Source organism: Pinus tabuliformis, chromosome Q (genome assembly GCF_031772625.1).
Source record: "Pinus tabuliformis cultivar Carrire ecotype Pingquan chromosome Q, CPIR1, whole genome shotgun sequence".
NCBI classification, from domain to species: Eukaryota; Viridiplantae; Streptophyta; class Pinopsida; order Pinales; family Pinaceae; genus Pinus; species Pinus tabuliformis.
This window is the reverse complement of record NC_142296.1, coordinates 1056462558-1056488834: the sequence shown is the minus strand read 5'-3', so window position 1 is coordinate 1056488834 and position 26277 is coordinate 1056462558. Positions and strand designations below refer to the sequence as shown.

General features: G+C 36.7%; 1 pseudogene; it reads left to right on the top strand.

Moving 5' to 3' along the window:
• Positions 1-1432: 1432 nt before the first annotated feature.
• Positions 1433-3433, top strand: LOC149223141 (proline dehydrogenase 2, mitochondrial-like; annotated as a pseudogene).
• Positions 3434-26277: the final 22844 nt, after the last annotated feature.

The following is a 26277-nucleotide window of genomic DNA, read 5'->3' as shown; positions in this document are numbered from 1 at the left end:
AATAGAGACCTGGCTGATAAAAAGGCTTCTAAGGATCAATTGCTAGCTTTTATTGGTTTAGCTTTTCTTAGTTGAGCTTTAATCAGTTTAGCTTTTCTCTCTCATATTCTTGCACACTTAAAGCATTCTTGGAGGATGCTTGGAGCACTCTAGTATTCACTTAGATTGGATAAAGGGGGCAAATTAAAGCAGGAAAGCGCATAGGAAAAGTTGGACCAACAACTATAGCTGGATTATTTTGCAGGTAACAAGTTGCATGTGTGATTTCCTTTCTGATTTTTGGATGCATGGTATATGCACGTGATTTTTTGGTTATGTGTTCTCATTGGCATGGAGATTTTCCTCGATTGACAATGGTTTAGCCTTGCCTTGCCATTTCCTCGATAACCATGGTTTTGTGGGTTTTTACACTTTTTTTTAATATTTTTTTTCTTGATTGGCACTTAGGTTCTAATGGTTATGGGTTGAAACTAATGCTCTAAAAGCCCTAGAAAAACTAGGGTTGAGTTTCTAGTCCTAGAGCATAGGTTTGGACAAACACTCTAGAGACCTTGGTGGGTTGACTTACTAATCCCTGGAGCTAGGTTGGACAAACCCTCTGGAGGCTTGGAAGGTTGTGGGTTGAGTTACTAGTTCCTGGAGCCCTAGACAACTTGGTGTCAAGATATTCCGACAAATAGGAAATAATTAAGTATAACTTGGTCTAATGTATAATTAGGCAAAGTGTGTTTCTTTAGTATGTAGTTTTTGTAGCTTACAATCTAACGATCACATTATGTTCTTTTAATTATAAAATATATATGAATGAAGTGTTACACAACTTTATTGCTTCATTGATTTTGTTGGAAGTTGGTTTTTTTTTTTTCGTTGGGAGTAATTGATTATTGAAATGTGTTTTTTTGAATGAATACTTGATTGATCCATTTAACTTCATTATATTTAAATTCTGAAAAATATTTAGATATTAATAGAACTTATATAACTTCATTATATTTAAATTCTATAAAATATTTAGACATTAATAAAATTTATATAACTTCATTATATTTAAATTATGAAAAATATTTAGACATTAATAAAACTTATATAAATAAATTTAATAAATTTAATAATTATACAATTATCAAATTAACTTAGTGATTTAATTAATTATATTCAATTTTTCAATTAAACTTAAATTTCCAAAAAAAAAAAAAATTCTATGTATTAATATATATTTTTAATAATTAAACTTAATTTCTATCGGAAAAGGTTAAACGCTTTTTTTTTTATATATAATTTTCAAAGCTATTTTTATTTTAAATTAATTTCCTTCTTATAATTAGGCCGATAGGCCTTTCCTATGTATTAACTTTTCGTCAACACTTTTACTCTGATCCGTTCGATCAGAGGAGACACTTTCAACCGTGGATCTGAACCAGAAAAGGAAACAATGGAAAATCAAGAAAGCACGGAAAGTCCAGAAAGCCGGAGTGCTCGTTTTGGCAAAACGCAAGATTTTCTGGACGCCATGCACCAGAGTATGCATCAGCCTTGCTGTTTCTATTATAAAGCACTGGTCAAGGAGCTTTCCTCCCTCTGCCTCTTCAATGCAATTGCCATGCGTTTCATTCATCACATAGCCGAAAAAGAGGAAAATAGGTAGCTGGAACTGCGCCTGGGCAGAGAATCTCTTGTCCCAGACGAGCAACCAATAAAGCAATTGCTTTGCCTGTGCTTGAATCAGTTCGGCCTTTCGAGGTATTTATTAGGCAATCTTGATCTGGAATTCAAGATTTGCAGGGGTTTTATGGCATCCAGGGTGCTTCCATTCGTGAGCCGAAGAACCTGCAGAGTTTGGTCCTCAGCAAGGTCTCATGAATTCCGTTACACCAGTTCCCGTAACGTGAATTCCTCTTCGAAAACCCTGCAATATTCTTCGGTGGCTGCAGCCACGGCTCCTCAAGTTCGCGCAGATTCCGTCAATGGAGCCATTAATGCTCCTGCTACCGTTCACGACTTCGAAGATGCAGAGGGATTGTTCTTGGGCTTAACGACGAGGAAGCTTATTACTTCGCTTTTCAATCTCCTTCTTGTTTCCTGCGAGCTTGTCACGGATCTGGGCATGAAAGCGCTGAAATCACCTCTGATGGATTACGCGCCTTACAGAGTACTGCTTCTCAAAGCCGCAAAGCAGACTACGTTTTCTCATTTCTGCGCTGGTGAGAGCATCGCAGAGGCCTCGGATACTTTGAATAGAATGTGGGCGTTGGGTTTGAAGGGAATTCTTTATTACAACTTAGAAGATGCTGTGGATAACGCTGCCTATGATGCCAATCTCCGCCAGTTTCTCACCACCGTCCAGTCGACGCCTCTGCTTCCACCTGGATCGGCAAGCAACTCATCTTTGCCTCCTTTCAATCCTCTGTAAAGTTTTTTGTCCTAAATTGTCTGCTAACTTCGGCGGATTTGGTGTTACAGGTAAGTTTTTCCTGTGTGAAAATCACGGCCATCTGTCCTCTTTCTCTTTTGGAAAGAATCAACCACTTGCTAAGATGGCAGCACCGCCATCCAGCCTTCAGCCTGCCTTGGAAGGTAAAGGCTTTCCCTGTTCTTGCTCCGTCAAGCCCTACTTACCACACATGCTCTGTGCCTGAGCCATTGATCCCCACCGAGGAAAACGATCTAATTTCAACGGAGCAAAGGCTGTTTCAGCTCTGCTGAGCCTGCGAGGCCATTTCGCTTCCTTTACTGGTAGATGCAGAATAAACAACTGTTTAGCCTGCCATTGTTTACTTTATTTACAGAGAATTTTCCGAATACAACAAAGGCCTCGAGCCTCTCGTGTATGGGACTATACAAGCTTACTTGAAAGATGCTTTGCCTCGTCTAATTGAGGCATCCGAAGCAGCTAAAAAGCAGGGCATTTCAATGGCTCTGAAACTTGTGTGGGGTGCCTACATCACAAGAGAAAGTGCCGAGGCAAAATCATTTGGCCCCTCTTCCCCTATACATTCTCTGATTACGGACGCACACAGCTGTTACAACGCCTGCACTTTGTTGATGCTAGAGAAGGTTTCTAAGGGCGAAGCATCACTGCTACTAGCTACACACAATTTCGATTCTGGTAAGCTTAATTTTAGAATTTCATTATTATTGTGTTGATATCAGAATGTTCAATTATGGGATTTGATTCATTATTTGTAATGGTAACGATTTATCAGCAAAATTGGCCGTTGGTAAGGCTGAAGAATTGGAAATTATGAAAGGAGGGTAGAGTGGGTTATAGTTCGCTCAATTGAAGGGCATGTCGGACAATCTATCTCTGAGTTTGGTCAAAGCGGGATTCGAGGTGAGCAAATATCTTCCGTTTGGACCAGTGGAGAGTGTGATGCCTTATCTCATCAGGAGAGCCGAAGAAAACCGCGAGACGCTTACTGCAAACAAACGATAGCAACCAATAGTAAGGTTATTGTAGAGGCAGCCACAGGTATAGAATTATCCTCTGAAGTTGATGACTTCTTCACTTTATATTTAGATTTCAATGCTCCTATGGTTGTAATAAATGTTTCAAATGCACTTAATAAAAATGCATCCGTTGTTGCAAGGGGAGACGATACGATCACCAACACCCAACAGAACCCAACAGACATACAATTATCAAAGCGCTCAAGGTTTCTATTCCAGGCAAGTTAAATCAATCAACTCAGCATTTGGGATCTTATCCCACAAAGCAATTCTATTTCCGCTCTTCAAATTCCTTCAAGCTTTTGAAAGTAAAACCAATGAATTATCAATATAACTTTACAATAATAAAAAACAATTAGAAGGCCTTTAGCCAGCTCAAATTGCTCATCCGTTAGGCTTAAACCAACATCTCTTCTAGAGAAATTCAACAATTCTAATTTAATAATCATATCAGCCTCTCTTAGTGAAAAGAGAGTTAAAGAAATAGTTTATGATGATGTTGAGATTGAACGAGAGTTTGTTTGTGATGCTCTCCCATGTGATCTTGTTGGGATGAATGCTAAACTCATGAGTCAGTACATTGACTTTGTTGTTGACAGGCTTCTAGTATGCATTTTTTATTGTCAGGAATAAGTAGGGCTTTGTATCGTACATGCATATGATGTAATGTTTTACCAATTTAATTGGGCAATCTCTCTGTTGGCAATTCAGGTTGCATTAGGGTATAGAAAAGGGTATAATGCACAGAATCCATTTGACTAGATGGAGCTGATCTCTCTTCAGTAAGTATTTGGTTTTTATTGTTGATTACATTTCCTATATGTTTGTATTTACTTAGAAATTTGTAATTTTAATTGGGTTTCTTTTCAATGAATGTGCGGAGGGAAAACAAATTTCTTTGAAAAAAGAGTTGGGGAATACCAAAAGGCCTCTGTTATGTCTGGTTTGGGCAACATGGAGGGAAACCATACATTTAAGTTGGACGCAGCTTTTTTAAATTTGATTAATTAGCCTCCCCATCTTGGGAGGGAAAGGATGGTGGCCCATTGTGCTTGTACAAAGATTTTCAATAAGTGAAATTTTGATGAGGTTTGAAGTTTCAAAATCAATCCTATCTCTTCCATTGTTTTGATTAATTAGATTGGGCTATTTCTTTAGGTTAAGGGTGGCCCTTTGTGCTTGTACAAAAGGTTTTTTAATGAGAATGAATGCATTTGGGGTTTCAAAATTAAATTTCCTTTTTTTTTTTTTTAAATGATTGTTAATACATTTAAGCCAATTATTTCAGGATCTGTGTACGACAAACAGAAAATTGTTTACTAGTAAGATAATAAACAAATTGCCCTAGCATACAGAATGTCAATTTTCATGATCGTTAATACATCTGAGGCAATTATTTCAGGATCTATGCACAACAAACAGCAAATTGTTTGCTAGTAAGATAATAAACAAAATGCCCTAGCATTCAATTCTTGAGCCATTTGAAAATTTATAAGCTACCCACTTCTTCTTTGTATGTAGCCTAGAATTGAACCCTAATATCAGGATTTGGCGCCAAGGACCTTGAATAAATACCCTATAATGATATATTATGACTTAAGGCCATTAAACATACTCTTTGGTAAGTAGTCATAGGTCTATGATCATAATGCAACGAATACCAGTGAATGATGTTTATATAAGCCAATTCATATTGGCATTTCTCCAAACAGTCTATAAGCAAACTAAATTAGCAATTTAACAATCACGACTTGGAGCCTCGAACAATGTATATCAGAAATAAGATTCATGAGTTCTATCATTAACTGCACATGAAATTACTCAACACTTGTCTGCTATATGTGGGATTTGGCATCATTTGGCATCAGCAGAACATAGTTCTGAGAAATAAAGACCAGTGCCCTTGATATATTGCTATGAGGCAATGGAGTGTTGGCTTAGAAGAAACAACCGACTTAATAATTTATATGATTAATGGAACCAGGTGTGTTGACCAAAGAAAAAATTGTTGAAATACGAATTTAGGTAGTTGAATTAACAGAGTACCAGAGCCCTTTTTAGGTTGAATGGGTTGAGGTATGGATGGAGGAGCTTGCTTTGCTGAAGAGAAATGACTTTACTTTCTAATAATCTTCTTTGGTAATGATGAAATGTAGTCACTATCACTGTAATATTAATATATAACAAATATTAATGGGAATTCACCAATAATGTATCCAATAGCCATGGGATATACCAGGAATTCACCAATAGTGTATCAAATAGCCATGGGATATACCAGGAATTCACCAAGAATACAACTACTTGAGTCACCAAAGTATATACTGTGAAGTAAACACATTCAAATTACTTAATAATAAATTCAACCTCATGTGAGAACACCATCATATACCAAATTAAAACTTCTCTCAGAAAATCAGAAAAATAATTCAATACTCAGTCTTTCCAAATATATTAGTATTAGGGTGATTGAATTGATATAAACCTTGGGGTTAAGGTGGATGGGCAATCTACAATATGATCAATGCATTTATAGACATTCAAGTCGTGGTATGTAATATGCAGATCCAGTTATGACCATTTCATTCTCTGCATTCAATTAAGCTTAAAACAAAGATTTGAAAAAATATTCCTATTGAAGTGGAATAGAGGAAATAATGAATATTGAGAATACCCTCGACTGTCTATACGCCCCAAGGTGAACGGATGGACTGTTGCGCAAACTCTTCTTCCAGTTGTTGCTGCTCTGATATTGAGGATGTATAATTCTATAGTGCCTTGTAAGGATGAGGTCAATATTGAGGTTTATATGAATGAGTATGGTATGGACGCTGTCGTATTTGCGCTGGCCAGGAAGAAGGCTACCAAGAGTATGCACAAGGATACCAAGGATCTCCAACAGTATGCCAGCTTGCTTATGCCGCCTTCGAATCAGAAGTGGCTCAGCGAGGAGCTCGTTGCAATTGCCGAGTCGCAGATCCTATTTTCTTTCCCCTCATTTTGGTTTAAATTCTGCTTCTTTGTTTTGACTGATGCTGAACGAACCATCTTTGATGTCAAGAGACTCATTGGGAGAAAGTAAGTACTCTGATCTCTGATTTGCCCATTTATTAGACAATTATATTTATTGCAAGTCTAATTCTCGCCTTGATATTGAACCCACAAGGGTGCCAGTCATGAAATTGGCATGTTAAGTTAGGGGTCGAGCAACATTTTGGTTGGGGTCAGATTAGGATTTGGTTTCTACCCTGTCCAAACTTCACGAAAATGATTTAAAACTTTTACTTGATGAGCACAATTAAATGAAAACATTTGTTTTATATAGGTTTGAAGACAAAGAAGTTCAGAAGGATATGAAACTAGTACCATACAAGATTGTGAACAAAGAAGAGAAACCTTATATTCAAGTTCAGGTACGAGATGGAGAGACAAAGGTATTTAGCCCTGAGGAAATCAGTGCTATGATTTTGACTAAGATGAAGGAGACTGCAGAAGCATTCCTTGGCAAGACTATAAAGGACGTTGTGGTGACTGTCCCTGGTATGCTTTCTTTTCAACTTTTTTTTTAATGAGGTTGTGGGTAACCAATTGTTGACTGCATTGTGACTGTTAACTTGTGGGCTTGTGCAACTTATTTTACTGATGCACAGCGCCAAGCAATGAAGGATGTTGGTGTTATTGCTGGCTTGAATGTAGCTCGTATTATCAACGAACCCACAACTGCAGCAATAGCTTATGGCTTGGACAAGAAGGGTGGAGAGAAAAATAGTGTTGTTTTTTATCTTGGCGGTGGCACATTTGATGTCAACGTTCTGACTATTGACAATGGAGTTTTTGAGGTTTTGGCTACTGCAGCAATAGCTTATGGCTTGGACAAGAAGGGTGGAGAGAAAAATAGTGTTGTTTTTTATCTTGGCGATGGCACATTTGATGTCAACGTTCTGACTATTGACAACGGAGTTTTGAGGTTTTGGCTACAAACGGTGATACCCATCTTGGAGGTAATCTATCTGAACTCTGTCTGGCAGTTTTACATTACGAATTTGAATACGTGCACGGTGGTTATCATTGAATTTTTTGGTTGGCTTTCGAGCTTTGAACTTACTGGGATGTACACTAATATGCAGGTGAGGACTTTGACCAAAGGATAATGGAATATTTCATCAAATTGATCAAGAAAAAGCACAGAAAGGATATTAGTAAGGATAGCAGAAATGAACTAAGACATTCAATGTGTTCCTTGTAATATAGATATAAACAAAACATCTAAAAAAAAGTAATTGCACAATGATTCAATCCAAGAAAACAAGTTTTTCCACAAACCAACTAACTCTTTTAGAAAAAGGTTTTCCACAAACCAACTAACTCTTTTAGAAAAATTCAACAATTTCAATTTAATAATCCTATCGGCCTCTCTTTGTACCTTTTGGGACAATTGCTAGTTAATCTTTCAATATCATTTTTCTTCCTCTTCAACTGATCCAGATGCAACCTTTGGCGGTAGATTGGGACGAAATTTAATTTGGTTTTACTTTTTATGATTTAAAATATTCGAACTAGGTCGTCACTTGGAAGTTGGAACTCTCTTTACTGCGAGACTGACTCAATCAAAAGCATGAAGCAATCCAAAGTTTGAGGCAATTCTTCCCAACCAAGGATTTTTCTTATTGTCATACCATTCCGTTGCATAATAGAATATAACCAACAATGGAATCTTTCCGAAACTGACTCTTTGTCAAAGTAGTTAAGCATAAATTCTTACATTTTTATTTAATTGAGTTGCAATTGGAAGCTAATCATCATAATAGATTCTTTGGATTGCGGCTTGAACGGGAAAAAAGCATAAATCAATATGGTGCAATATAGTCCCAAATATAATGTGTCAAAACCAAATAGGCGACTATTCATCCTCCGCATAAACACTAGTGTTCACAGAAACTAGAGTTCCAAGTATCAAAGACATTCTATATCATACAAAACGAAAAGACGATCTCTGCCGACTGCAATATCGGCGATAGCGCCTCCACATGATCCTCGTTTGTTCTTTACCTGCAATGTGAGCACCCAATGAGGAGCACAGAATATCAATACGTGCACCTTCTGGTTCTTTGTCGAGAAAAGCTGCAATCCGTAGGCTGCCAGTTTGGAAAAACATTTTTCTTCCTCTTCAACTGATTGAGATACAATCTTTCCTGGCCAATTCGGTGTACCAACATTCAACGGCCTGTAACGATACCGATTGTTCCAGTTGCGGTTGTAATGAGTTCCCGAAGTTACCATTTTCTGTTATGACTTTGCCCATTAAATTCACGTCGAGGAGGTTGGCCTGGACAACCATGGAGGTTGTTGAGCTTCGAGTGTGCTACAACAGTAACGTCTTCCTGATTGATGATGTTATTGCAAACATTTCCTCCAGTATCATTTCTGAAGTGTTCGAAGCCTCCCATTAATATTTTGTGAGTCATATTATTGCCATTTATGGGTGGATCAAACACTAATCACAAAAACTAGTTGGCATCATAGGCAAGCCTCTAATTGTGAAAGTGGTCTTCTAGGGCATTGCAACCTGCATTAAAACCAACGACCGATCAATGCAAAAATAACATTTCAACACTGCATCAAAACCAACAATCACAACAAAATAGCTATACTAGTGCAGTAAATGAAAGTGGTCTTCCAGGGCATTGCAACCTGCATTAAAACCAACAACGATCAATGCAAAAATAACATTTCGACACTGCATCAAAACCAACAATCGATCAATGCAAGAACATCAACAAAATAGCTATACTACTGCAGTAAATACAATATACATTTACAGAAAAAACCTGAAATCTTAGTAGTCGAGCAACCCCCAACGATAAAAAGGAGAAGAAACAGACCCAGAAGCCAATTTCCAGAAGAAACAGACCAAGAAGTCAATCTCCCAGGCATGGGCATGGAAAATTTTAGGGGCTAATATTCTCAGATGGGTTAATTTTCCAAAAAAAATTGATTCGTCAATTTTTTTTTTTTTTTTTTTGGTCTAAAATGATTCCTCAAATTTTATAATACATCATTATTTTACTTTAAAAATCACCAAAATATTATATCGATTAAAATAAAATCATTTTAAATCTAAATATTTGTACAAAAATATCAACAAAAATTTTACAATTTGCATGTAAAATTCACCAAAGTTTCTAAACATAAAATTCCATCCTTAAAATTTTCTGGAACTAGTAAGATTCACCAAAGTTTCTAAGCATTAAGATAAACTTCCAATCTTTAAAATTTTCTTTGATGCGCATTTACATAATGATTTGGTTTTGATTGACTCTCAAATTTCAAAAAGAGGGCCACATTGGGTGGGTATAAGACAATATTGTCAGATCTCCTAGAAATGAAAATAGGGTCGAACGAAAAAAAAAGTTGCTGGAAAATCAAAAGACCCCATAACCTTTGCCATGACCATCATCCATGGCAACGTCACATCCATCTCCAAAAAATTGTATAGACTACTCCACCAGAAACCATGTTTCACAGGGAATCTTGCAGTGGCGTCTTTCATTGGCTTACCGTTGCTTTCTTGTTGGGTTGAATGTGCTCCGTGCCCCAACATTCATGTTATAGCCTCACGTCAAACTTGGGAAGGGTTTGGTTTTGAAACACACAACCAGGGAAAGCGACAGTTACCCACATTCGGCCAAGAAATATTGTTCGTTTGGCAATAATTATGATCTACATGCAATGCCTGGCGTACCAATGAAAGTGGCGGTGAAGGAAAGAGACGTGTAAAGGTGGGAGTACTGATGTAACAGAATACGGTGAATTCTAGAAATACAATTGACTACAAATCAAACAGGCCAAGTACTAACTTGTCGTTGTTCCAGATACATTTGTTAATTTGAATTTGGTTGAACTTTTAAGTATGATTAGAATTCCATCGGATCTAAATTTTGGTCCTTCTGGTTGTGGGTAATTTTTTATTTTATTTTTTAATTAATATTAAATGTCTTTTTAAAATAAACTAAATATAAAATAAAATTTCCGGTAAAGAAGCATTTATTCAAATAGATGAAATTTAAAGATTGTGATAGACCTCCGCTCGCGTTCATTCAAATGCTCAAAGATTGTGATAAACATGCCGAGCTTTCTATCGATAAGATAATGTTGAAGTCAGCCGTGAAATCCGCTGCCTCTTTCAAAGGGCGAACTGGTGTACACACTTTGTCACGCCTTAAGTTCAACTTATAATGACACAACTAAGTTGGTCAGTGGGCGCATACAAACAACCTGCTCCCAACTACCCTTTTCACGCCTGACCTAAGGCTAAACTAGTTTTGCATTCATTTCACAACTAATGAAGCAAACCGGTGGACTATCACGTCATTTCTCCATTGGTGAGTGGTGAACAGTTGATGACTATCACGTCATCTCTCCATTGGTGAGTGGTGAACAGTTGAAGACCGGTTGGAAGTTCGACCACGTACTCAACCGCCCTCATAACAGAGTGTGCCGGCGTTGAGCAAAGAGAAACACGGCGGCCTGAAAATGTTAGGTTTTGCTATGACGGCCTTCGCCATACTTTCCGCTGTTATTGGACACACCAGACATTGCACAACAACTCACACCAACATAGTTAAACCTAGAATCCGTGGAACAATCCACAATTTATTGGATCGTGGACATGGAGATCAAGAGCACTCGCCAATAGAAGATTGAACTGTATTAGGTTGTCAAAGTTGGCTCACTCCTGCACCAAGGCAAGTGGTTTAGCAGGGACCAAGTTTATGAGAAGTTTCCCCATCTCACAGACGCTCCCAATGCATTGGGGACCATTGCTTCCCAAGGGGGAATTACTGATCCACATGGAGGCCACCCACTTGTTCCACTTGTACCCCCACAATTGTTTCTTTCAGTTTCCTTAATTGTAGCACAATTTATTATTTTTAGTAGTTTTTTGGGTCTTGAACTTCTCGAGCAGTTTTGAGGCCCTAAACAATTTTTTTTGGAAAACAGCAAACTGAAAGCCTATGGTAAAGATTTGCATTCGATATTTGTAATCTTTGGATATATCTTTCTAACGAGGTATTGTACGCGTCAAAGAGAGATTGTATGTCAAAGTTACAACCCCACGAATTTGATGTAGCAATTTACCCCAACGGGACCCAAAACGTTTGGCACTTCATTTCCTAGGATTAGAATTTTAGATGTTTAGGGTTTCCCATTGTTTCTAAATAATAAATAGGCCTTGGAGCCTCATTGTAACACAGTTTAAAAGGCATGTAGCTGCCACATCTCTTCTCAGAGATAAGCTACCATCGCCTGAGTTAGTTTATTTCCATTCTGCATGTAAACAATTTTCAATACTTTGTTATTAATGAATTGAAGTTATGTTTTCATTGTATGTCTGTATTTCTGTTCATATCTATATTTCATTTCGTTCCTTCATAAATATGGATCATGGAACCTGTTCTATCCATATACATAACACTTGCTGCAACCTACTCATAAGCCCTCGAAACACATAAAATTGATTTTGGACATCAAAAAAATGTCATCAAGGCTTTTCACGCCTTCACAACTGTTCACGGCTGAATCCTAATCATCTTTCTTCTTCCAGAATCAAATTTGGCTTCATAATGACCAAAAAACCATATAAAACCAAAAATTAAATAAATGTTTGAAATAATAGCACAATCTGAGCACACTCTACAAAATGGAAAAAGCTTGGCGAGCATTCTATAGAAAGGCTACCATTGGTTAGCTTAATCATTCAAAAAAATGTATTTTCATAAAAAAATAAAAAATCATTCATCGTTTCGAACCCCTAACCTCACGAAAGACAAATAATGTGCCAACTAACTGTGTTATACGATACCTCATGCAAGGGATTTGAGCCAATTTGAATTTGAGGATTGTGCCAAGTATTCTATGTAACTATGCCAAATCAAAGCTATATGAGCCAATCAACAGTTCCAAGTCATCTAGTCAACAATACCAAAAATTGTGCCAATTTTGAGCTTATATGAGCCAACAATAGTTCCAATTCATTGAACCAATTATGCCAAAACAATGGTGCCAAGTCATCAAGCTAGAACAATGAGCCAATAATGCCAAAAACCATGCCAAGTTTGAGTTATATGAGCCAATTAATAGTGCCAAGTCATTGAGCCAAAACAATGAGCCAACAGTGCCAAAAACTAGTCCAAGTCTGAGCTATATGAGCCAATCAACAATGTTAAGTCATTGTTCTAGAATAATGAGCCAACAATGCCAAAAACTATGCCAAGTGTATGTTAGACATGTGTTGTCATTGATGGCAAAGGTAGTATCATGGATATTGTTGGAAATATGTTGTCATTGATGCCAAAGGTGTTGTTGGGATTGGGAGAATGATTGAACAAGTTTTGTTGTTGATGCCAATGTTGATGTCACAGGTGGATTTTCTAGCATGTCAAAGGTGTTGAAGCATTGATAAAAGTGGCATCGGAAGCATGATAAAGGTGGCTAAGTTTCCTAATATTTAGAGCCATTTTTAGTTTAGAAGTTCAGATCAGAACCTATTGGCATTGATGCAGTTGGAAATAGCTCAGATTGATAGGCCTTGAAGAAATATTTCCAATGGTATATCAAAGTTAGAAAAATACCCCCTGGAGCAAAATATATGGCTAATCAAAGTGCAAGTTAAAAGTTAAAATTTGTTGGGATAAATTGGTAGTGAACCTAGCGCACTCCAAACATGGTGACATTTTGGCATTCTTCCAAGGTTGACAACGCTGTTGACATTCTTCCAACCTCTTGCTACATTTTTCCACCATTTGGACACCTCTAAAACCTTCAAAACACCTTTAGATGAGAATTAGGACATCTTGTAGTAATTCCTGTAGTAACTATAGGAAACCTTGTAGTAATTCCCGTAGTAACTACAAGAAACCCTATAGCAGCTTATTTAAACCTGTTTTGAGTAGAAATGATAGTCTGAGCCTAGGGTAGGCCCTCAACTTGACTTCCATGTATTTCTCCCCTGTCTATAATATCTTTGAGGCCTTGGACAAAAGCTAGAAATAGATTAGAGACCTCTTGGAAAGCCCCTTTTCATCAGTGTAGTTTGAGTTCTATTTTGATGGGGAATGTCCTTTTTCCTTTTGTTTCCTTCTTCTTATCTTTTGTGACCTAGATGATTTCCTAATGGCCTTGGAGTTCCATGTTTTGATTAGGTCTCTCTCTCTTAGACACTACCATTCTTGGTTTTAGCACAATTTGTTCATTTTTTCCTTCTTATAGCAGCATTATGTCTTCCTGTAGTAATCATTCCTTCTCTTTCAAGGTCTTCTAACTGTATGGGAGTGATGTGAAATGACGTAGAGAGTTTGGAGGATGATACTAGGGCTCAGAGGGAGTAGTGTAGGTTTGTGAAAATGGAGAGGATGTGCTCTGTGCATTTTTTTTCAAGAAATTTTCAAGGCGAGACAAAGTGTAGGATTTGTTCTTGAAAAATATTATTTTTTTCTTATGAAATGGGATGGATGAATGATGGATAGATAGTGGATATGAAGTGGATGGAGGGATTGGAGTGCTATGGTGACTTGGACTTTGTACAAATTTCCTCTTTTAACTGTTGTCCCCATTCGTCGAAATCATCACCCTTCCTAATTTGGTTTTTCCACATTGTATGAGTGAAGGAGTTAACTATATTAACTAGTTGAAGGTGGCTGAGACCGCTGACTCTTCCTTGTCTTATAAATCCTCATCTCTCATGCATTGACAATAAATTTCTAACTATAATATGCTCAAGAGAAGAGGTCAAGAATGCTGCATACCTGTACCTACCTGATGGTTGTTGGAAAGGCATGCATGCTGCTGCTGAATTGATGATGATCCATGGTCCTTTGGAGGTGATAATTTCCTTTGTTTTCTTCTGTACAAGTCTTCATAGTTTGGTGATTCTAAACCTTTGTCTTCCAGTTACCATGGGCAAGTGATCTTAGTCAAATTTGTCTTTCTTGGAGTGCTGGGCTAGGCCATGGGTGATGTTCACCTTCCCCACACTTTTCACAACTATCATACCCCTTACTAGTACTTCATTTCACCTTTCATACCTTCTTATAGCCTTCAACTATTTTCCTGTAGAAAACCAAGACATCCTGTAGTAACTACAAGAAACCCTGTAACATCTTGTTTAAACCCATATCTCTCAAATGGTATATTGGATTGACCTGAAATTTTATGAGAACGTTGCCATCATCCTTGTGCACCTCCCCATTAAAAAAATTGGCCAATGGATGCACGAATCGCAAGAAAAACAAAAAATGGTTGTAGGTGATGGAGGTCGATTTCTCGAAAACTGTGCATTGGAATTTGCTGAAATTTCTTGGGAATATTGCTATCATCCGTATTCATATCCCCATGAAACAACTTTGCAAATGGATTTACAAATATCGAGAAAATTCAAGAATGGCTGTAGGTGATGGAGGTCGATTTCTCGAAAACTGTGCACTAGAATTTGCTGAAATTGCTTGGGCATGTTACTATCATCCATATACATCTCCCCCTGAAACAACTTGGCAAACAGATCCATGGTTTTCAAGATATGACAAAAATAATTTTCTGCTCTATTTATTTTTGTTTCTTGTAGTAACTACAAGATCTTCCTGTAGTATTTTAGGACAACAAGGAAAATGAGTGGTAAAATATTGGGAATGATGAGTGGATGGTGGAAATAAATGAGGGTGATGGATTTCCATGGCCTTGGTCCTGTTGGAGCATTTGAGAAAAGGAGGAGAAAGTCAAAATTTGACTTCTTTTGACTAGGCTTGTGATCAACTTTTCTTTTGGTGGCTAACTTGTTTTTGTTACTTGCAGAGGTTGGAGAGCACCTGCATTCATGAGAGAGAGACACATGGAGTAATTTTTTTTTATTTTTTTCTTCTTCTAGTCCTACTAGCCTCCTCAATGAGGTTTTCAACTAGTAGATCTGCCTAGGCGCCTCAAAGGAGGATTACACCTAGGATCTTTTATTTTTATCTTTTTTTCTCTTTTGTCCAACCCACTGACTGCCTCGTGGAGGTTTTCAATCAGTGAGCCAATCTCAGGCACCTCAAAGGAGGTTTTCACTTGATATTTTAATTATTTTATCTTATTTTTCATTTTTTATTTCTTTTCCTATCATACTCTACTTGAAAAAACAAAATCATTTTCAAGTGTAGGAATACTTCCATTGGAGCCATGTGCACATAAAGATGACAGATAAACTGATGAGTAGACTTGCAATATATGAATTGACATGTACCTGAATTTTAGAGACCAAATGCTTCGATTTTGAAAATATCAAGCACAGTTGAAGAAGAGAGTGATGCTCCATCTTATTGAATTTCTGGAACCAAACCTCAATATAACTTTGATGCCCTTGGTTTGCTTGCTTATCTGGATCATTCTTCATACCTTTTTCTACCATGACCTTCAAATCTTCCTCTTTTTTCTGATCGTTCTCTTGAATACATGGAGGATTTGATGGCAACCATGAGGGAGCTTTCTCAATATCTCATTTTGATGTCTGGTCTTCATCAAGTGCAACCTGTGATTCTTTGGTCTTCTCTTTTGAATGTTATTTTTCTGCATGTTGTCCTTCAATGGCATCAAGAGAATCTCTTTTTTTATAATATTCTTCTTGAGCTAAAATGAATACCACTGAGATCAAGAGGAGATATTTGGAGGTTTTGTACCTCTACATTGTAAGTGAGTTAAGCTACTTCCTTGTGTGGGTTTCGAAATGGTGTTACATGTAATTGAGTGGGAATGGATCTTTGTGTTAGGTCCCTATAATACTAGTGATTCCCCCATTACTATTGTCGTTGTATCCCTTATTGTTATTATTGTGCCCCTATTGTCCCCATATTGTTATTATTGAGCCCCATAGAATCCCACTATTGTTATTTTTGTGCCTTTATATTATTATTGTTAGGTCGGCTTTGGTTATATTGTGACCCCTTAGACTCATATATATAGAAAGGAGGTTTTGTCATTTGAATCGTCTAAGAATTGTTCATTTGTGTAATGTAAAGGAGGTTTCCCCCTTGAAGAGGCTTATTTCTAAGGCGTTGATCTATCTTTCCTCTCTTTTTGTGAGCTACTTTCATAACATTTGATATTAGAGCTTTGGATTCTAGGGTTTCGCTGCTCCAAACAGGCCATCATGGAATTTTTGTTATAACTTTTTTCTGCGACGTTTCAGAAGCTTAAAAAAAATCCATTTGAGCCAAAATCATTCTTAACTTTGGGTCATAATTTCAGAGCTTGTATTGCTATCTTTTTGGAGATATGATCTAAGGAATTTAGGATTTTTTCAGACCCCCGAATTACATTCCAAACAGGTGACCTTGGGAAAATCATCATAACGTTTTCTTTGAGCATCAGATTGAATTTTCGTAAGAAGTTACAAAAAGAGGATGAATTTTAGTTTATTTGAGTATCATTTTCAGAACCTAAGGTTGAAATAGTCACCCGCAGCACGTCATACAAGTTCGCTCTACTGAACTAGTCTATACTTAGGTCATCATGGGAGATTTGGCATAACTCTTCATTGGAGAATCAAATCTTGATCAGACTCGCGGGGTTAGAAATATTACTCACAGGGTTACCGCAGAAAGAAATTTTAGACCTTGGAGATCCAAAATTACTTAGATACATTAGATTCAATATCGAGCTCCTACAAAGTGAAAAAAGGTGTGTAGTTCTTTTAAAATTTTTGCATAAGCTTGGTTTGAAAATTTAGTTTGAAAGAACTCAAAGGGCATAGTGAAGCATTATTATCAGTAATTGATGCCTCCAAAAGAGAAAATGGAAACACCTAGTAAGCAACCAGAAAGCTCTAGCATGACACATGAAGAAGAGGATGAAATGAAACATGATATGTCAAAATTACGAGACCAAGTGCAACAAATTTCACTCGCACAAAAAGTAATAGAAGCTAAGATGGATGGTTTAAAGAAATACATAGAAGCTAAGATGGACAACATGGAAGCTAAGATGGATGGCATTGAAGCTAAGATGAAAGGCATGGATGCTAAGATGGAAGAATTGAAGATAAATTTGAATAAGTTGCTACAAGAAATGGTTACTAATGGTGAAAGGGTAGTAAAGGAAACTCATGATGAGAACAACAAAAATGTTAATCATGATTTCATAGACTCTAATGTTGGATTGAAGACCCACCATGTTCCAAAAATCGATATGAGGAAGTTTGATGGAAAGGATCTCGGAACATGGATACTACAGATGGAGCAATATTTCGATCTCTATAATGTGCAAAACACACAAAAGGTACGTATTGCAACTTTGTATTTGGAAGCAAATCAATTTTTATGGTATCGATGGCCTTGCTCTCGTAAACAAATTGTCACTTGGGGTAATTTTTACGGAAGAAATGATAGCACATTATGATGATACAAAAAGAAACACCCTTTTTAGCCATTTGATAAATCTCAAACAAAAGGGTTCAATGATGGAGCACATTGAGGACTTCCGAAAATTGAACATAAAGGTAAAAGATATTCTAGAGGAGCATAAGATTGATGTGTTCATAGGGAATTTAAAGTATAATATCCAACATGAAGTTCGCCTTTGGGAACCTGATTCATTGGAGAAGGCATTTATGTTAGCAAGAAAAATGGAAAGCAAAATTATGGCAACCAAGAAGCCTACCACTCACAACTATAAATATGGAAGTGTTGTTGCCCCTAGCCTTCCACAACCTACAAGGTTGAAATCGAAACAATTGGAAGAAAAAAGAGAAAAAGAGCTTTGTTACAGTTGTGATAGAAAATACACTAAAGGGCATAAGTGGGATGAAAAGAAATTATTTTACGTAGATTGTGAAGAGGAGGAAGAAAATGAACAAGAAACATCAAAATAAGAGGTTATACACCAGGAAAAAACCATAGAAAAAGAAGAAATGAATCCAACCATATCTTGTAATGCATTGCTTGGAATTACCACTCCTCAAACTATCAAGATAGAAGGGAATATCAAGAAGAAAAAGGTAATAGTGTTTATTGATTCAGGAAGTACCCATAATTTTATTCATTGTAAGATAGCTAAGGAATTGAATTGCTTCCTATATCTAGCACCAGAGTGTCAAGTGATGGTTGCAAGTGGAGGAACCATAAATTGCTTAGGAAAGTGCCATAATATCAAGTTATCCATGGGAGAATATGTATTGAATAGCCCAATGCTTTCCATTCCAATGGGTGGTGTTGATGTTGTACCAGGAGTTCAATGGCTACAACCCTTGGGTACAATAGGTTTTAATTTTCAAGAACTTTTCATTAAATTCTCTTCAGAAGGAAATGAAGTTGAATTAAGGGGTATCGCAGGGAAACTGGGAAGGATAATCAGTTCTAACGTAATAACAAAGCTTCTAAAGAAAGAACAATGAGGCATAATTGCACAATTATGTTCACTAGAGGTTCCCACATTGAAATCATCCATTTCTCTAGATCTCCAAAAAGTCTTGGACAATAATTCCAAAGTATTTGAGACTCCCAGAGGCCTCCCATCTATTCGTGATCATGATCATACTATTAATTTGATTCCAGGAAGTGTTCCTCCAAACATTAGGCCTTACAGATATCCCTATGTCCAGATTATAGGGAGCTCAACAAGCTCACTATTAAAGATAAATTTCCCATTCCTGTCATTGATGGATTATTGGATGAATTGCATAGATCAATTTACTTCACCAAGTTGGATCTTGGTTGAGGATATCATCAAATCAGAATGAAGACATTCCAAAAACAACATTTAGAACTCATGGGGGTCATTATGAATTTTTGGTCATGCCTTTTGGCCTTACTAATGCACCTTCTACATTTCAAGGTTTGATGAATTCCATTTTCAAACCCTTCCTTAGAAAATTTGTGTTAGTATTTTTTGATGATATACTAATCTACAACGCGTCTTGGAAGGATCATGTCCAACATGTTGGCATGGTGCTCAAACTATTGGAGGAGAAACAATTATATGCAAAAATCTCCAAATGTTTCTTTGGAGTACAAGAGGTGGAATATCCGGGTCATATTGTATCTCATGAAGGTGTTAAGGTAGACCCTAGCAAAATTAAAACCATTAAGGAATGGAAAATCCCCACATCCATAAAGCATCTACGAGGATTTCTCAAGTTGACAAGGTATTATCGCAAGTTTGTTAAGAATTATGGGAGAATAGCAGCACCTCTAACAACATTATTGAAGAAAGATGCATTTTCATGGATTCCAGAAGCAACAAAGGCCTTTGAACATCTTAAAGAGGCAATGTGCTAAGCACCAGTCTTAGCTATACCGGACTTCACAAAAACCTTTATTGTGGAAAGTGATGCCTTAGGAAATGGAATTGGAGCTGTTTTAATGCAAGAAGGAAGACTCATTGCTTTCGAAAGTTGTTCAATCAAAGGAAAGTATTTACACAAAGCTATTTATGAGAAGGAAATGTTGGAAATACTACATGCACTTAAGAAATGGAGACCCTACCTAATGGGAAGACACTTCAAGGTAAAAAAATCATGATAGTCTCAAATACTTTTTAAAACAAAGATTATCTTCAGAAGAGCAACAGAAATGGGTCACAAAGATGTTGGGTTATGACTTTGAAATCATCTACAAAAATGGGAAGCAAAATTTTGTGGTAGATGCACTCTCAAGAAAGGATGAGGATGTGGAAGCATTTCTTTGTACCATTTCTTTTATCCAACCAGATTGGATAAACGAAGTAAGGGATGAATGGAAGAATGACGAGGAAGTATGGGCACTCATTCGAAAGATACAACAAGATCCCAGTACATCTGATACATTTAGTAGAAAAATGATTCATTATGGTACAAGGATCGGTTATACCTATGTAAGAATTCCCAACTCAAACAAAAGACTCTTAGGGAATTTCACAACTCTCCCTTAGGAGGGCACTTAGGATTTCTAAAAACCTACCACAAGGTTAAGAAGGATTTTTTTTGCGATGGCCTTAAATCTGATATTCAAAATTTTGTGGTGTAATTTTTGGTTTGCCAACAAAATAAAGTTGAAAAAATTAAAACCCTAGGACTATTACAACCTTTTTCCATTCCAAGCCAATGTTTGGAGGAGGTTTCAATGGATTTTATCACATGTTTACTGAAGTTTGAAGGAAAGAGTGTTATCATGTTGGTAGTTGACATATTTACCAAGTATGCACACTTTTGTGCATTATCTCATCCATTTAAAGTGAGTATAGTTTCTATTGCATTTATGGAAACAATTCAAAAGCTACATGGAAACCCAAAGATTATTGTAAGCGACAAAGATCCCATTTTCACTGGAAATTTTTGGACAAAATTATTTTCTTGTCTTAGTACTCAATTAACTCATAGTTCATCTTATCATCCTCAATCTGATGGGCAAACTAAGATAGTAAACAAAATTTTGGAAGGATATCTTGGTTGCTTTACATCTGATAAACAAACACAATGGGTCAAATGGTTGCATCTGGCTGAATGGTGGTATAACACTTCCTTCCATACTGCAACAAAAATGACCCCATTTATGGCACTTTATGGATATCATCCACCATCCATCACATCATATTTAAGAGAAAATTATAAGGTTCAAGTAGTGGAAGATCACATCAAGCATCAACAACAAGTTCTCCAACTCTTAAAGGACAACCTCACCTTCGCGTAGAACAAAATGAAACCGCAGGCAGATCAACATTGCAGTGAAAGAAGTTTTGATGTAGGTGATTGGGTATTCCTACAACTACAACCATACAAACAAAATTTCCCTCAAGCAAGCTAGAAGGATAAAAAATTATCACCAAAGTATTATGGTTCGTACAAGGTCTTGCAAAAGATAGGTACTATGGCATACAAATTGGAGCTTCCTGTAGCTTCCCAAGTGCACCTAGTTTTCCATGTTTCATGTTTAAAGAAGGTTGTAGGCGATAAGCTTCCAGTTCAAACAATATTGCCAGAACTTGATGAAGAAGGAAAAATAATATTGGAACCTGAAGTAGTCAAAGAAACAAGAACTTGATAGCTACAAAATCGATTAATTTCAGAGTATTTCATCAAGTGGAAGAACCTACCCGTTGAAGATTCCACATGAGAGGATGAGAATTTTATATAGAAGCATCCAGAACTACTCAAGTAGTGAGGACAACACTTATTTGAAGGAGAGGGGTATGTTAGGTCCCTATAATACTAGCGATTCCCACATTACTATTGTCATTGTATCCCTTATTGTTATTGTTGTGCCCCTATTGTCCCCATAATGTTATTATTGTGCCCCATAGAATCCCACTATTTTTATTTTTGTGCCTTTATATTATTATTGTTAGGTCGGCTTTGGTTATATTATGACCCCTTAGATTCCTATATATAGAAAGGAGGTTTTATCATTTGAATATTCTAATAATTTTTCATTTGTGTAATGTAAATAAGGTTGCCTCCTTGAAGAGGCTTATTTCTAAGGCATTGATCTATTTTTTCTATCTTTTTGTGAGTTGGTTTCATAGCGCTTTGATATGGATGTGGTTGTGGTCATGGTGGAGGTGAATGGTAGGGATAGAATGGATTTGTGTATGGAGGATATTGAGGAAAATATTCAGGATATTGTGGATGACTCCCATAAGTTCCTTGCCAAGATTGTTACCAAGATTGGTTTTGGGGTTGAGATGGCCAAGGTTGCCAAGAAAAGGGTGTGTTCTAATTACTTCAATATGGATGTGCATAAGCTTGAAATTGTGAATTAGGCTCTTGCATCATATCAGGTTGAATAGGGTGACACGGTCCTCTTGGAGCTACATAACATAGCTGCATTTGCAATTGACTTTCTCCATTGAGACTTCCTTCAATCTTAGTAATGGGGGGCAATATTTAATATCATGTGATTCTTCATTGACAACAAATATCATCATCTTCTTTTTTCTCATTTTGTATTCTTAACATTTCTACTTGTTCACTTAGATTGCTAAGAATTTTTGTTTTAAAGTTATCAAGATAATTTCCAAGTTTATCTTGACTTACCGATCTTGATGCTGATTGACCTACTCTTGCCCTTCCTCTTGATATGTGTTTTCATGTTTCACAATTTTTTTCAAATGATAATTGGTATACATCATCTCTTCTCATGAGATCAAGGAGATCAACCCATTCATCCCTAACTGTTCCAAGTAAGAGGGTTTTTAGTGTCTTAGATCCTAAAAGATGTAGTTTTACCCTCTTAACATTATACATGAACCTCTCTATTAGATCCTCTAGACTCTCATCTTCTTTTTGATTCATTCTACATAATTATTCTTTAATATCATGATCTTTATATTTTTCTAGAAATATCTTTTGCATCTCATTCCATGATCTTATCGAATTAGTCTCTAAAATCATGAACCATTTAAAAGCTTTATCCTTAAGTGTTGCTAGAAACAATCTCAAATTTTGAGTGTTTAGTAAGTAACCATAATATCTACAAAGGATTTCAATTTCAAAGAGAAAGGTTTCCGGATCCTCTGACCTTAGACCATGAAATTTTGGAAGAAAAGATGGAGGGATGTGCACACTACCATCAATATCTTGAATGGGAAATCTAAAAGGATTTTCCTCATTGTCATCATCTCCATCCATTTCTTCTATATTCTTTGCCATCTCTTCTTCTTCTACCTGCAAAAGTGGATGGTGATGTGGCTCTTACTGCACCACGTGATCAAACGGGGGGGTGGGTTGGTGTTGGAGTTTTTTGTTTTTGTTTTTATAATTGAATGAAAACTCTAATGCAATGGACTTTTTTATTTTTGAAATGAAATATGCCTAATGCGAATATTTTTTGTTTTTGAAAAAAGTAAAAAGAAATGAATCAACTAGGGAAGAAAACAATGCATACTTTGACAACTCCCTGGCAATGACACAAAAAAGTGATGAGCCTCGGTATTGCAACAAGAATGTTGTAACTCCCAAGACTACCAAATGTAATTATCAAACCGGGGTTCATACAAACTAAAGAGGTATTGGCACTATATGTGCAGCATACAATGTGTCATTTGTTCACTGTCATGATGTAATGGAGTGCATGTAATGAAATCAAATCCTAAACTAATTGTAGAAAATGAAATGTTTAAAATGGAAACCTTAACCTATTACAAGAAAGAAAATACAAGGAAATAAACCTATTCTAATTTCATAAAGTAAATATCATGAACTAAATTTCAACCATTACATTTCAAAGAGTTTAGATCCATTAACAGAGTTCATTGGATGTGGCAATCAAGAAAATCATCATTGTATTATCCAATTCATAAACTTGTCCATTAACCCAAATCGTTGAGATGTTTTGCATGGGTAAAATGGCAAGTCCTAAGTGGTGTTTATCCCTCCTCAACCATTGAGTTAGAGTATAAGGGTCATGATTCAACCCTAAGGGACCAAAACCAATATTTTTGAGGAAATATGGGCAAGTATATACACGTTGAAAGAGTACTATAAGAAACTACATGATGTTACAAATTTATTACATGAAGTTGTAATTCATCAAATGACCAATAAAATCAAATCCAAATTGGATGGGACAAATTTTTGTATTGAATAGGATGTATTAGGTCTCCATTCCAAGTGAATCCATTCAAAAAGATCTCTTTTAACCCATGCTAAAAAATAGCAGAAAATTACAAGTCTAAAATCTAGAATTTGAGAACTAGTGAGCTAGTAAATCTATAAAATGACTAATCTAATCAAGTGAAATGAAATGGGGTAAATTTTGTTGTTAAAGAGAATTATTTTTATGATCTAATGCAAGTGGAATCAACTAAATTTAAGCTCATTAGCATGTAAAAAAAAATAGAAGAAATTTACTGTTATTTGACACAAGGGACTTTCAGAAATCTAGATTTGGGAATAAGAAAACTAATCCAAGTAGCTCAATGATTACTATGACCTTACAAAGCTGTTCCAATGATGAAATGATGCTTGTGATCTTGAAAAATAATTTACTTCAACCATTTAACCTAATCCTACAACAAGAAATCATTAATACTAAATGCAGAAATAGAAAAAAGACAAGGGTAAGAGATGCATGTGAATAAGATGTGAAAAGAAAAAAAGTAAATGATACAAAAGGGCTTTGAGGCTCGTGGGATGGCCAAGCCCAAGGAAACTCAAAGTCCTACGAAAGTGACGAAGATTTAGAATCTGAACATGGCACTAATCTTCATTATTTCCATCAATACAATTACATCCTTACAAGAAATGAAAGTGGAGCTGCAAAAATACGAGTTCTCTCCGTAAGAAGACTAAGAAAAATCAACCCCTAGAGGCAAATTTGACTTGGTACTTATACAAAATGATTAGAAAACATTCCCCATTAAAGGAGGAAACTTTGTCCACCAAAATCCCTTAATTAGTGGATCCGGTTCTATTGACGGTGTTGGACCCACCAACATTCAGGCGATCACCCTGGTATGAAGTCCCAACTAAACTTGACACTGTTTGATGTGGGAGTACCATTCGGTATGATGGCCTGGTTGCCCCTAGCTTAAGGATTTGCCTCAACTCTTGCTTGTCTGCATAGGAGAGTGGTCTGCTTTGTCTTCGGGAAGTGAGGTTTGCGTGCTTGGTGAGTGTAAGTGTACTTGTGTCAATGGTTCTTTCACTGTGAGGGGAAGAGAGTGAAGGTGAGTTCCAGGTTGAAAGAGATTAGTCCCAACTCGGTTAGGAACTCATAACACAAAGGACATGCACAACTTTTGGCAGAGCAGTCCACTCAAATGCAACAGTCACAATATACAAGGTAAGATAACACGTACAAAACTCACGGATTAGTCCGAATGAGTGCAACAGTTGTTACAAGAAGGTTCATGTGAAAGGTCTGTTTAATGTCTGGCAGAGCAGTCGACACTAAAATGACAACATTTACAATATATCCAACACATTTACATTAATAGATTATGAATTAAAAGAAATGAATCAGTTCATATGTAAAACACATGTTAAAGCATCATACATTACAAGAGTTAAAGATCAGTCTTACAACAAATATAATACGTGTGTGAAAACGTGCTGGCTTGTTCACAAGCTTCTGAATTAAGCAAAAGTTCCAAGACACATCGTTACACCATACATCACTAACCCTGTCAGCGGGATGTTGGGGCCACTACTTACTCCTCAAAGAAAAGATTACAGACTCTCTTGGCTATGTGGGAGGAGCTGAGGTGAAAAGTCATTTCATGTACAAATGAGGGGGTATTTATAGCCAAGGGTGAAACTAACCCTTGTGGTTGTTCGACTACCCTCATGACCATTCAACTTCCATGAATTTTCGACTTACATGACTCTATGTTCAACAAGTGGGTCTCTTGGACTTCCATGTTACATCACATTGATTGACAACAAGCCCATAGTGGAGATGTGGGCAACATGAATCATGACTTGACTCGACATGACTTGACAAGACAATGTACATTCATGCTGCTGCTAGAGTGCATGTCGAGCTACAGTGCTCCTGAGTGATGGATGTCTTCATGGTGTATCATAGCTTCATCTTTTCATGGCGAAGTGTGCATAGTCTTCGATGGTCCTTGGTTCGCTTGATGAAGCTTTAGCATGTTGTTCCTTACTTTCATTCTAGAAGGCTTGACATGCTCACTTGTTCATGAAGGTGCATGTTTGTCACATTCGTCCGCTTCGCATGATTCCTTCATTCATCCGTTGGTGAACCTGTCCATTTGGATGTGAACCCTTCATTCATCTCGTTCGTTGGCTTGAAATGTTTGTTGGTGTACCTGTACCTGTAGTCAGTCATGATGAGACGACATCAAATCCAAAACCTCCTAGTCTAC